Source organism: Melanerpes formicivorus, unplaced genomic scaffold (genome assembly GCF_026170545.1).
Source record: "Melanerpes formicivorus ecotype bairdi unplaced genomic scaffold, bMelFor1.0.p_v2 SCAF_12, whole genome shotgun sequence".
Lineage (NCBI taxonomy): Eukaryota > Metazoa > Chordata > Aves > Piciformes > Picidae > Melanerpes > Melanerpes formicivorus.
This window is the reverse complement of record NW_027142364.1, coordinates 19478519-19492152: the sequence shown is the minus strand read 5'-3', so window position 1 is coordinate 19492152 and position 13634 is coordinate 19478519. Positions and strand designations below refer to the sequence as shown.

The 13634-nt window shown below is 38.3% G+C and overlaps 1 long non-coding RNA gene across 1 annotated transcript; it reads left to right on the top strand.

Annotated features, from left to right (window-relative positions):
• Positions 1–517: 517 nt before the first annotated feature.
• Positions 518–12647, top strand: LOC137444716 (uncharacterized). Its single transcript, XR_010988229.1, has 4 exons — positions 518–601; positions 7215–7302; positions 7769–7874; positions 12212–12647. It is a non-coding gene; the product is annotated as an uncharacterized lncRNA (long non-coding RNA).
• The last annotated feature ends 987 nt before the right edge of the window (positions 12648–13634 follow it).

Here is a 13634-nt window from a genome sequence, read left to right as displayed (position 1 = left end):
CAGAAGTTTCTTGCTGCTTAGTCTGTTAAAGGGAGAATCATGTGGAAGCCAAAAAGTCCTCAATCAAAACTTCAGGAAACGTGTTTCAAAAGTTAAGAAATGAAACAAAAAATGTGCTCTGCAGGTCAAAAGTCAGCTTGGTCTGATTTAATTTAAAAAGAAATGTATCCTTTTTGACTTCACAATCAGAGGGCTGTTCACACCAATGTCTGAGCTGTCTGTAATGCTTTTGGAAGAGCAGCTATATTCTTAATTCCTGTAAACTTCTTCACAATGATAAGAAACTGAGCTGCTGATACATACTGTAGCTGTAAATGGGTTATATGAGGTCTGGATGAACTGTGAGTTCTTAGGTAGATAAAACTTCCACCCTATTGTGCAGTCTGTTGCAACAAGACAGATGAAGAATAAAAACATATGGAGGGAAAAACATATTGTGCAAGTTTCTTTTGTTACACTTGAGAACAGCTGTTTGATTCTGATATACTTTGTTTTGACAAAAGATACCATGAAGAGGGATGAAGGATCCAGCACAGGATGAGCATTATGAATTTGGAATTGTCAAATGATGCTGTCCTCAGCAGCCTGACTTGAGGATGGGGTAAGTGTTTATCACACCATGGCAATACCCAAATGACTGAGACAGAAGATTGTGAAAATGCATTTCTGTGCTGGTGCTGAAGCTTTGGCTCTGAGCAGAGCTACAAAACATACTAGGAAACTTCTTTGCAAAGAGTCTGGTGCTCACAAATGTGTGATGCAGAGATAGTGTGCCACTGAGTACCAAACAGGCAGAGGGAGTGCCCAGACCAGAAAAGCATCATTGGAATACTGATGTTAGCTCCAGAAAAAGTAAACAATACACAGCTGCTGATGCATGACAAAAATTGTTAGAGAAATGACAATAGGATTCTCTTCAGAGTCTGCTGTTTCATTGATAATTAAATGCCTTATAATAAGTCTGGTTTCAATATTTTTAGAGCCTAACTATGTCTATTTCAAGAACATACATGATTAAGATTAAGTATGCAAATCATGGGTTGCAGTCAAGACAATTGCTGGGAAAAATCCAAATGTTCATGTCCTGAAATCCTATATGAAATAAAATGTCTGTGTTTTATTCTGCTGCAATCTCAAGGAAAATTGCCTGTAGTTCCTGAAGCTGGAACATAAAAAACCATCAGGAATTGGTCTCAGCAAGGTGTGGAATAATTTCCATTCTTGATGATGTACCAGGAGTCACCTAGAGCCTTGAGAGATCAGCCCTAACGAGAAAGAATATGACCTTACCATATCAGGGCTTCACAACAGTCAAAATCTAGCTTGACCTTCACAGTAAAGCATGTCCCTCAGGCTAAATCCTAACAAGTCTTGCCTTCAAACCAAGGCAAAAGGCCAAAAATGCTTATCCAGGGAACAGCAATAGAGTGGGAAAATGAGAGGATCTTTTTTGGATGGCAAACATCATAGTTTGACCTCTGTGTTCTTGCTGTGCCAAGCCATCTAATCTCCAGGAGGCAGTCCTTTTTAATCTGCCAAGTGGCAAGCTGGCTCAGTACCTGTCAAGACCGGTATGCTCTGCCAGGCATTTGGATTAAGGTTTAGATGTGTGAGATGACATACCTCTCTCCTAAAGCAGGACTGATTTCAGTGAATCAAAACCAATGATCTGATGCTCCAAGACCCTTGGGACCCACCCCGCTTTCTAGATGCTCACCGAGTGCAGGTGCAGCAGGTTGTCAATTTCCCAGTCTGTGAGTGTGTTTGAAGGGTGCAGGGAGGCTATGCTCTATATAACAACAACAAAGGGAAATATAAGCAACGATACATCAGACAATATTAAGCAAAGAAATTAAAGAGTCATAGTTTCTGTTAGATTTATTTTTTTTTAAAGAGAAAATCTGATGTTGAAAAACATAAAGACTCATTAACAAGTGATTTGGGGAAGGCTGCACTAAGAAGGACAGCTTTTTGTTCAGTCAAAAATTCTTCAGTCATAAATTATCAGGAACTGTATAAATGTCTTGTAATTACTTCAAAACAATCTTTGCTTGCCCCTAAGTACAAAAAAACTTATTGCAGGTAGAGATTGCTTGTTTCTGAAGAATCTTTCTTCTCCTCTGGACTGTTGTTTTTTTTTCTTCTATTCACATAGTTGTTTAAATTTTATGTTTCACTGAATGTGGATTTTTTTTCATGAATTCATAACAAAAAAAAGCAAATCATGACAAAAACTATTAGCCTGTGGAGGAAGAAAGAAAAAACATTGCTATTATTATTATTACTACTACTACTCTTCTACTATTACTACTACTACTGTTATTGCAATTATTATTATTACTATTATATTAACTCAAATAATTTTTGTTTGCAACCCCCCCCCAAAATTTATTTAAATATGTATATATTTTGTAGAAAATTAAAGTATAAAGACTTTTTTTCCTCAATGTTATTCTCCTTTGAGAGCTGGCATTGACCTGTGTGTAAGAACAAGAGCACACCCCTTGTGAAGAATTAAACGTTAGCTTTGTCGTTACACTGGTCTGAACGAGGCATCCAGTCCCTCTTTCTCACTTTCCTTCATTTACTTTTTACTAAGGTCAGCTTCTGTGTGGTAAATAAGCAGCCAGATCATCAGTCACTTCAAAGTGCTTTCGCATTCCATAGTTTGTTTTTTCTGCAGTGAGCAAATGGAGAGATGATCTGGCAGAAATCAGTTACATTATAACTCATCTTTTATGCCACCTCCTTAAGAGGCACATGGGCTTTCCATGAAATTCCATGTAGCAGTTGGCTGGCAAAATAACCATTCCTACACCATTTCTCAGTAATGCTGAAATGCAGTTAAGGACTTTGTGTAAAGAGTGTCTCAAACTCGGAGAACTAAAGTTTTTCCCAGTCAATGCTTTCTTTTCATTTGGGATAAAGACAGGTTATTTTGTATCTAGACTGATGTCTTCCTGAGGAATAGCTGCTGACTTCAGATATGGTTGTGGTATGATGAAGACTTTGCTTTCTTCTGTCAATCAAAAAAGTCTGAATGATAAAATTAAGGCCAGACAACTAAAAGGTAAAGGACTTCTTCCTCCTTGATGTTACACATCACATCTGCTTTCACTGACCCCAAAAATACACAGCCGTTGTGTTTTGCTGGTGGTAATCTGGAATCTCTTGAGCTGATCAAGACTTTGCACATTACTAAACCAAGAAGCAATCCTGTGTAAAAAGCACCCAAAGTATCCTGATCCTACTAGGCAGAATTGCCAATATATCCCCTGAAGAATGCCATTTCTTGAAACTAACACTCCTTGCTTGACTTCAGTCAATGAGTGTAATTTGTTTTCTTCTTCATAAGTACAAAGAGTACTCCCTTGCTCCCTCACAAGGGTGACAAAATATTTTTCCCCTCAGACTCACAAGATGCTAGATTTTCTTGAAAGTACCATTGACATTTCCTTGTCGTTCTGACAAGTTGCTCTGTCCAACACTGCTTGTGTATTTCTTTCTGTTCCCACCTCTTCCCTGAAGCACTAGTGGTGGTCTTGCTGCATGTTTCACAGATGTTTCTTCCACTCAGCTCCTTGGTTGTTTTTCAAGTGGCTTCTTACAGCAAATGTTTCCATGTGTGTATGCTCCTTCCTTTCTGCTGACACCTTTTCTTTCAATAAAAACAATCTGCTGCTGGCTTTCAGATCTAGAGAGAGACCATTCAATACCACAGATGCTGATTTTTTTAGATTCTTTGGCATTGGTACACATGGTCAGCAGGCAATACCTCCCTCCTGTCTGTTTGACTAACAATGTTGATGTTTTGTTCTTTCAATCTTATTTCCCTCTGTTGCCCTTACACACTTTTTTCCCCTTCTTTTCCTGTTACTGTCTGCTTGCTTTGTACTAGTGGCCCATATGGGATTTCTTCATCTTTCACTACAGCTTGGAAGAAAAAACCCTTGCACATTAACTGCTTTACCCCAGTAACCGCAGGCAACTTGTGTGCCAACTTTTTCTGGTGCTCAGGAACTAAAGAAAAAAAGAAATAAAATTCAGCTTCCCATTTGCTTTATACACACACACACACATACAAGCAAAATTAAATTCACTTTCTACAGCTGCTCACAGTACTGGTTACTGACTGACTCCAAAGAGACATGCAGAGATCAGACACTACCATTCAGATGATTGCCTTTTTAGTTTGCATGTGATAAAAGTTAAGCCAAGGTTGTCTAGTCATTTCCATTCTGAAAGGTATTCTCATTTGCCTATAGTAATCTTTGCAATCAAAATTTTTCACATCCAATTATGACTGCTGTCAGCAAAAGGTGACCATAATCCAGCTCCCTTTTGCACTTTTTGATTCAAAGACAAATGAAGAAAAACCCCCAAACGTCTCCTTCCCTCCTTGTAACATCATTATTGTGGACTAAGTTTATTTGCAATGGCTGTTCTTTTCTTTCCTGAATATACTCAAGGCCTTACAAAATATAGTATGAAAAATAGTGCAATAGTGCATAGTCAAGAATGTATTACTATTATTATATAGATACACATTTGTGCATATCTCTATATATGTATTACACGCACACATATATATACATAGATATGTATGTATGTGTCTATGTTTTATGGGTATGACAGCATAATTCCCTTTGCCAGTTTTATCTTCCCAAAGAATTAAAACAGGCTATCCACTCAGCTGTTCTTTACTTTCCTAAAAATCCTAGGTATATTCCGAGAGAAAAATGAGAATATCTTTACTTTGCCACTTGAAGTAGATTTAGGTTTGGATAGCAGATCAGTGATGGTCCTTGACAGTCTTACCTATAAATGCAGGACAATTTTCATTCTTTCCTGGTATATGTATCTCCATGGAGATGCATGAATACTGCCAACTACATTAACAGATTTACATTTCTCACCCCTCTTATTCTCTCTCCAGGATCAATTGCTTGAGCAGATTTTCACACAAAAGTGTTCTCTGACACTCTTTAGGCACCTTTTCTATTTTTTTTTTTAATGTGGATAATGGAAAACATATTTTATGATTTTATGATGTCACAAAAGGCAGAGTCAATTATATGTAGAGCCTGCATTAAAATTTCATGTCTTCAGACATGTGGACCAAAAAGGCCTAATAAGCAGGACCAAGTTGTGCGACTTAATGTTGGGTGTCTTTGCTTTATGCTGTAATATTCTTTAGGATTCATGTATATTTTCTCAGCTTCAGTGGATGAGAAGCTACTGACTGCTCCTAAAAGGTGGTAGCATTTGGGAGGTGCAGGAATCATTCTGTATTAGCCTGAAGTTTAGGGAAGTCCACATGGTGCAAAGTGTTAAGATATTTATATGGGATTTCCATACTTTTAAATAATTACAAGGAAAAATATGCTTCTGCTTTTAATGGAGGAGAGGGAGTGACACATGATTGATGGCTGAATCAACACTTTCCTTGCTCCCTTCCCTCCTTCAAGTGTACCATGGATGTTTCTTACATGGAAACATGTGTAGATGCAGGGGAAACGCTGCCTCAAAGCTTTTCCTTTTCTGATTCTGCTTTGTCAATTCTGGGCCACAGTCTTTAGTGTATAGAAGACCAGTAAGTCCTGGATGGTCATCCAGTGCCTTTACTAATATATGCATTCTGATATACTAATCACTTCATATTAGACTTAGGTCTTAATTTGTCTAGGATGATTCAAAGCATTAGTGTTCAAATTTGGATTATAAATTATGGGCATTTCTATTCTAAGACTGTTTAGATGAAAAGTGTGTGATTCTCTCACGCCTGTTTTTATTATGTACGTGTAAAAAAGATACAGCTGTTATCTCTGTGATTATGATAGCTTTTAGGAGCCTTTCAAAGAAATGTGGAAAAGTCATACGACAAACACTCTTATCTAGAAACAGCCCAGCAGTAAAAACATTGCCCAGCTTAAAGCTAGCTGTAAAACCTTGATGGATTTCTCCAGCCACAGGATGAGCACAATGAGCCAGGTGGGTGTTGCAAGGGATGTCGATGTGCTTTCAGGAGAGGGGACTAACAATAGCAATGAAAATAAACCCAGTTCCAGCAAAGTGAAGAATGGCAATGAAAACAAACAGGGATCCAACAAAACGAACGGAACTGACAGCATGTTATTTGCCGAGCTAGAGATATTTGCATCAATATATAAAATATGTAAATGCAGATCTACAAGTCTTAGGCAAACATTTGCAGCTGTGGAGAACATTAAGATTTGTGTTGCATTCGATGGGATGAGAGAACAGTGTGCAGAAAATAAAACCAACTGAATTGCAAGAAGTGCCTTGGCAGCATTCAAACACTAGCAGTTATCATCATAATAAGAGAGAGAGAAAACTGTTTGGGTTTTTTGTTTTTCTTTTTTTTCCCCTTATTTATTTATTTATTCATTTCCAGTCAGAACTGTCATTCCATAAAGGCATCTTTTTTTTTGACTGATATCTTTCAAATAAAGCAAATGATGTTTCACAACATAGGCAGATTTGTAATTTTATGGGTATTATGGATTATGTATTTTTATGGATTTATGGGTAATACAGTTTTCCTAATAACCTTTCCAAGTGAAAGATTTTGTGTGATTGGGAGAAGCAGGGCTCTTTTTTTCTCGAAGTTGATTAGGCACCTATACTCATCAGTCCATCTCTGAGCCGTGTACCTGATTACGCATAGGTATATGCAATGTGTTATATGAAAGCATTTTAGCTGGGATCATATTGTGGCTGTAACCAAAATGGATTTAGAGATAATGAGCTTGCATCCCCGAATACTTAGGATCGCAGTCTACTCTCAAACTGATGATGCAGCAGCTGCATAATGCAACAATGTAATTTATTCATGTAATATGTACAATATTGCTGTAATAAAAAGCCCATTGGCGGTTCCTCTAATTCTCTGTATGAGCACCATCTTATTAGTGGCTGTGCAAGTCACTATTTCAGCATCTTCGAATTCTGACTGTTTATAAATTTCAAGTCACAATATTTTGAAAAGGACCCCCCTCCCCCCCCCCCAACCAAACCACCCCAAACAGTGTGAATTGTGAATCTGCTCACACTGAACTTAAGCCTGCAGCTTTTTTTTTTGAGCAATACAATCTGTAAACATATCAGAAAAAAAGCCTAATGTGTCAAAGAGACCCTCGCTATTGAACTTCTTTCTTTTTGCCACAAATGCTTATGAATTGCACTCCCAACAGATGGAACAATTGAAGAAAAACCCCAGCTATTCCAGATTTTCATGAGAAAAGCTGCAAGTCCACTGATTTGGCCAGCTTTCAGTCAGTGGTGAGTGTTGTTTATCATATGACTGTTTATATTCAGTGTAGATTTCTCTGAAGTAAATTTCAGTGGGAACATATTAACTTTCAACAGGAGTCTACATGTAAAGACAGTGATAAAGAGCATTACAACAGAAGGCTTGGAAATTAATCTGCCAGTTTAACCCAGTAACCGACATGCATACTAAAACACTGATGTGAATTGAAAATAAAATAACCACGCTTGACAGATATAATAGTTTAAGTGATTTCAAATTAACCACATCCCACTGACCGCAAGTAAAGAATGTGTTCATTCTCCTGCAATGAAACATGCTCTAGGGACTCATTATACAGAGTGGAGTAAGTAAAACCAGAGTGGAGTAATTGATGCTGAGGAGTAAGGAAGAGTGACAGCTATTTAATGATTCTCAAACTTATACATAAAGATATCACAAGCACTTAATATATTATTTTTTCTCTCTCCCATCCAGAAATATTATAGGCTTAAATCTGCATTGTGCAGTAATTGCAACACTTGATATAGCTGTTAAGAATAATGAATGATGGCAAAGATGCATCAGGCAGTACATGGAAAGAGTGAGTAACAAGCAACCCCGAGTCAACATGTGTGCATGCGTTACGGGTGTTGTATTTCAGTAGGACAGGTAAGATGAAGTCAGGGCTTATCTATTGTCCTAATTCCTCTGCCTAAAATTGCTTTTCACGTAGCAAGGATCTCTTAAACAGTTTGAAAACTGTGAAAACCCAATTTACCTGATTTGGGCCCTTCTGTTCATATACACTAAGGCCTTTATTTGCAGACATCTACAGAACAGAAGATGTACATGAATGCAGTGATCCCTGTGCCTTGCTGTTTCACAGCTGAATAGTCTGTGAGCCATCTTTATGCTCTGTGGTAATTTTGGTTTAACTCTCTAATCTTCTGTATCTATGTCTGACAGACAACGTGATGCCTGCAAATTAAGAATAACTGATTAATAGCTATGCAGTTAGCTGGCTGTTAGTGTTTATCAGTAGTGATACTGTGGTTGCTAGCACTGAAGGTCGTAGCATCCTCTGACACAAAATCAACAGAGACAGAAATGCACAGAAATCCCTCCCAGAAGACCCTCCCAACCTGAGTGATTTGATTTTATGTAACAAAGATGAGGAGTCCAGAAGGAGCCAGGGCACAGGCACTACAAAATTTTTGGCCTATCTCCCTTTGTTGGTTAATAGAGTCACAGACAAACTGTGACTTCTTCACTGATATGCCACTGCCATTGATAACTTCACCCTTTTTACTTATTTTTGCCATGTTGGCTGCACGCTGTACAAGGCAATGTGTTCAGAAAACACTGTGTTTAAAAAGATGGTGATTATGTGGTGTCTTTGATGGCAGAAAGACTGAATGGTGTTGGAAACATTAAGAAAGGTTTTATCAGTATTCACAAAAATTGTCCTGACTGATCTCTAAGAGAGGAACAAGAAAGAATTTGTACTGCAGGGCTGTGGTGTTCCTTGCTGTCACATCCACATGCAGCCTGCTGAGCCTTCCTTGGCTTTAGAAAAGGAGAAGTTTGTGATCAGAGCTGGATTGATCTGCACGAGGATGTGTCTGTGTAACTGCACAGTCAGGACTGTATGAAGGCATTCACTTTTAAGGGCTGGGCTTCTGGGTTATGATCCAGCAAGGCAACTAATTTCAACTAATACCTCCAAAACTGAGTGCAGATTCCTAGCTGAAATCCACTTCCGACATGAGAGTCCTCTTCCTTTTGTGGCCACAACTGGAATAATGTGCAGGAACAGAGAGAGAGCAGAGAAACCCATCTCACATTGATCCTTGAGGATTTTGGAACCCACCTAAGAAGGGCAATAACCAAGAGATAGAGTATTTGCAAATTGCAGCAGGACACAGATTCCAGCTGATTAAGGCCTTGATTTTTCCATTCTCTGAATATTGCACAACGCTTCCTTGTTGCTAGGTTGCTTCCTTATCCAAAGATAGCATCTCCATAATGGTATCCTCACCATACATCAAGTTTAGCACATACTCAACAACCAATTCAGAGGGAGTAGGTCCAGTCATATTAGGCATTGTCTATTCTGGGATATAAGCGAGTGAAAGAATCCAGTGGCATGCTATTTATTATGGGAAATTCATACCTTCTCTGACTTCTGTGAGTTGCCTAAAGGCATTAAACTATCATTGTAAAAGGACCAAGTCCCCCACTGGCACTTTGTTTCCCTCTCATGTTTCTAATCAGTAAAGTTAAGACAGGAATTCTCCTTTTGAAAGAATCACTTGTTGCTGTGTCTACCTGCAAGTTGGAGATCTTTCATGGAAGCGCTTATGAGACCTGGGCACTTGTGTGCTGCTGTGAACTGACGAAGTAATACCGTGTGGGAGACCAATTTTTCATCAAGAACTTTCATTATTAGCAAGGAAAAAAAAGGAGGTGGCAAAGAAAGAAAAGTGTGCCTGTGGGAATTGTACTTGTTCCTGAAGTTCCCAGAACAGACCAAATTTATAGTAGATGATGGTTTCTTCTGCTGTTCCCTGCCTGTGATGTTCTGCAAGTTTCTTGCATTAAATCTTTTATGACTTGCTTCAGCTTCTCAAGAGGCAGCACAAACATATTTAAGGATATTCCTGATGGTGATAAACTTAGGCTTATGATAATCAATTTGGAAATGAAGTAGCTTTCCTAAATGTCACAAAGAGGCGAAGGTTTTATTTACCTTTCAGAATTGCAATGATTTTTTTTTTTCCTGATTAGAGAAATCTGAAGTCATAAACCAGCAAAATAACAAAATGCAAATAGTCCTTCTAGGTATCATTTAATGCATGTAGAAGAGTGTGATGGAAGTTGGTGGAAAGGCTAAACTGAAGGTAGACACAGCCATGACTGCTCCTGAAGGCAAAATTATCATAGAGATAACTTCAGACTGGTCAAACAGAAGCACCATGTGAGCAAACTCAGGCATTACTAAGTCTCTCTGCTTAAAAATCTCAGTACCAGGGGGTGGTTTTAGGTGTCTGTCTCCAGCCTTGCTTAGCAGCCTCTTAGCAGAGGAATCTGGAAGGGAAAATGAAGACACAGTTGATGGATTGTACTACCCTTACGAGTATCTTTGCATCTTGCTCACTGTGTATTTTCAACCTTTTTGTAAAGCCTATTACAACAATTCAGCAGTTATTTTATTATCCAGCTACATGCCTGTCTGAGGAAGGAGGTTGACAACGCAGATGCTGCATCTGCTAGAGAGTTTATGGGCAAATTTCTTCATTATACATGAAGGAGACACTCATCTTCTCTACATTTGACCCAATCCCGAGTGACACCACAGAAGACTCAATATATTTGGACATGAATACCACACTGCAAACAAACTAGTTCTATTAAAACAGCATATTATAGAATCATTATCTGTGCCAGTGTCTGCAGGTAAAACAAATGCAATTTTGAAATTTAATTAAGCCACAACCCCCCCTCCCCCTGCCTTTATTTAGAACTAAGACTTCACTCCTGATCCCTCTCATTATTTGCCCGTTCCACCAGTGCTGCACACCTTTAGGCCAAACATGAGTTGTGATAGGCTGTCATGCCGTTCCAGTATTATAGATGAAATCCTTCCAGAAGCAGCATCTGGCTTGTTTTGTAAGCTCTGCAGTCATTTGTAGTGATGGGGCTACATCTGCCCTAGGCTTTTGTCAGATGGTTTGGCTGCTTTTCTCCAGGTTTTAAAAAAAAAAATATATTAATTGTTGATTGTGAGGAATTTGTGCTCTGCAATATATCCTTAGCTCACCAGCAATTTGCATGTTTAAATAAAAACACACTTTATTTTGAAGCTTGAGCTACTAACATGTTTTGGTTAGATGTGTTAGTATAAAGTATAAAGTGACTTTCTTGTTCCTGGTAGTTTGCCCCTGAGAAAGGTGTTGTCTTGTTAGTCTGTTCCATTTTTACTGTGGAATTTCAGGATTATAAATGGATTTGACTACTTTGTTGATAAGCCTAATTTAGATCGTTATTATACTTCACTTCAGTATCAGCATACCAGATTATGTTAATTGTTTAAGTAGTTTACAGTCATTTTCACTAAACATGAAGATAATCTATGCATGATACAGTATGAAGTTGGTGAAGCATGATGAAACACAATGATTCCTAGTAGTTTGCTTTAAAGAATTGCTTTAAATGTTTACAGGTAATCAAAGGTAAAGAATTCAAGGGTTGTGGGTCTCATGTAGCTGTGTAGAATAGAGGCCAGCAAGATTTAAATATATACCAGTACTCAGAGAAATATCCCCTACTGCCTATATACTGTTCTTCAGATTCTTATTATATCCTTTACTGCATCTTTCCCTCTCATTTGTGCTAATTTTGTGCTCTGAAAATAAGTGGTTCACATAGGAGTTAGCCTATTCTTAACAAGTATTTCCACTAAAGACATACCTCTCGTTCTTCTTGATTCTGTCATTCTGTCTTTATTCTTTATGTCAGGTGACAAGAAGACTATAATGAACTTTAGTTGACATACTACGCTAAATAAAGAACACTGACATAAAGCGGAGCTTTGAGGAATAAACCCCGCACATTACATGACATCCAGGTTGGATGGGGCTTTGAGCAACCTCATCTAGTAGATGTCCCTGCCCATGGCAGGGAGTTTGGAACTCTGTGATCTTTAAGGGTCCTTCCAGTACAAACTGTTCTAATAATTCTACGATTCCATGACATTTGTTCACAAAAGTTATTTGTTTCTCCATAGTAGTGGAAGAAGAACAAATTAAAGCAATTCAGACTTGATTTCTGACCCATATCAAGAAGAGGGTTAATGTCACTCTATTTACTGACTAGCATTCAGCCATATTCACTGCTGATTGAAAAGTAATGAGTGTTACTAACATTTTTTTTTTGCAGGCAATGACTACAAGAAGAAACCCATTTGGAAGGCTGCTTTAAACAAGTTGCAGAGTGATTTTGGCAACAACTCATTGAATTTTGCTTCTCTTCCTTCAGTGTTTGGAACACTATCCAAAAGTGCTGTTAGAGGCTACTTGAAGAAGGAAGAAAGGATTAAGTGAAAGTTTTCCACAGAGACTTCTATTATCCTGCAGTTGGTTTCTAGCAATTCATGCTACAGAGGTGTGAGAAGCGTGACTTGGGATAAACAATAGACTGAAATAAATTTCCATAATTAGTTTGTTCAATATTTACAAATAAACTCAGTTGAAGAAATCATTTGTTTGTAAGTGATTTACAGTCAGAAATCAGAATTTACAATCAGAATCTGTTGGAAAACATTATCTCTAACAATCAGCTCAGTCAACTGCAGTTTCAAGCCATGTCACTTAACTACTGCAAATTCTTCTCCCAGAGTTTCTCCAAGATTTGAGCTTTTAACTCATGTATGCACATTCAAACTAGGCCAAGCTCATCATTGCAGTAAAATCATTCTATCAATTAAATGTGAAATTTACCTGGATCTGAAATGTGATTGGTTTTGAAATCTGAGGTTTTGATCACTATCTCATCAGCAGCACTCATCTGATAGTCAAAGTTTTCTTTCAGGTCTAAGTCTTTGAAATCATTTGCCTTACTTTTTCTTTTGAAATACATTCATTTAATATATCTAATGTCACTACCTCCTGCTCTCTTTCATTCTCCATGTGGTTCAACTTATTATGGAGTTTGCTAGATTTAAAAGCAAACTTAAACTATGCTCTGCATCTGAATTATCTCTGGCTTGGCATCTCACATCAGGTCTGTATTTAAAGAAAGAAAATCATAACAAGAAGATTTAAAGCTTGCTTAATTTAGTTGTATGACTTGCTGCAGTGATGGTTTTGACCACTTCAGATCACTCAGCTTTCATTTCAGTACCTTACAAACCAATGGTAAATAATGTCAGAACTCTTCTGAAGCTTCATCAGCCAGTTGCCAAGAACAGCTGCTTTGGAATCAGACCAGTGAGGAGTAGATCTCAGTGTACAGGGGGGGCTTTCTGAAGTTTTCCTTTTGTAGTGAAGTGCAGATAGATGCAGTAGGAGCTCTGAGCTCTTATGGGAGAGACTAACCAGGTGTGGGCATTGCCAGGACAACAGTGACCACACCCATACCTATAAAAGAAGCCTTGAGAGAGTGCAACAGCCAGGTCTGGGCAGGTAAGCAGAGTGTGGGACATCAGTTAGAGTATGGCATGGTAGTTTGTGAAGAAGAGTGTGGAAGGAGGGTGCTGAAGCTTGCCCAGGGAGTGATGCTATCCATTTGGCAGAAGGCCAGAGAAGTGCTCACCAGCACACTCTTCATTTATCAGTCATCCTGGCTAACCAAGGAGATCCCA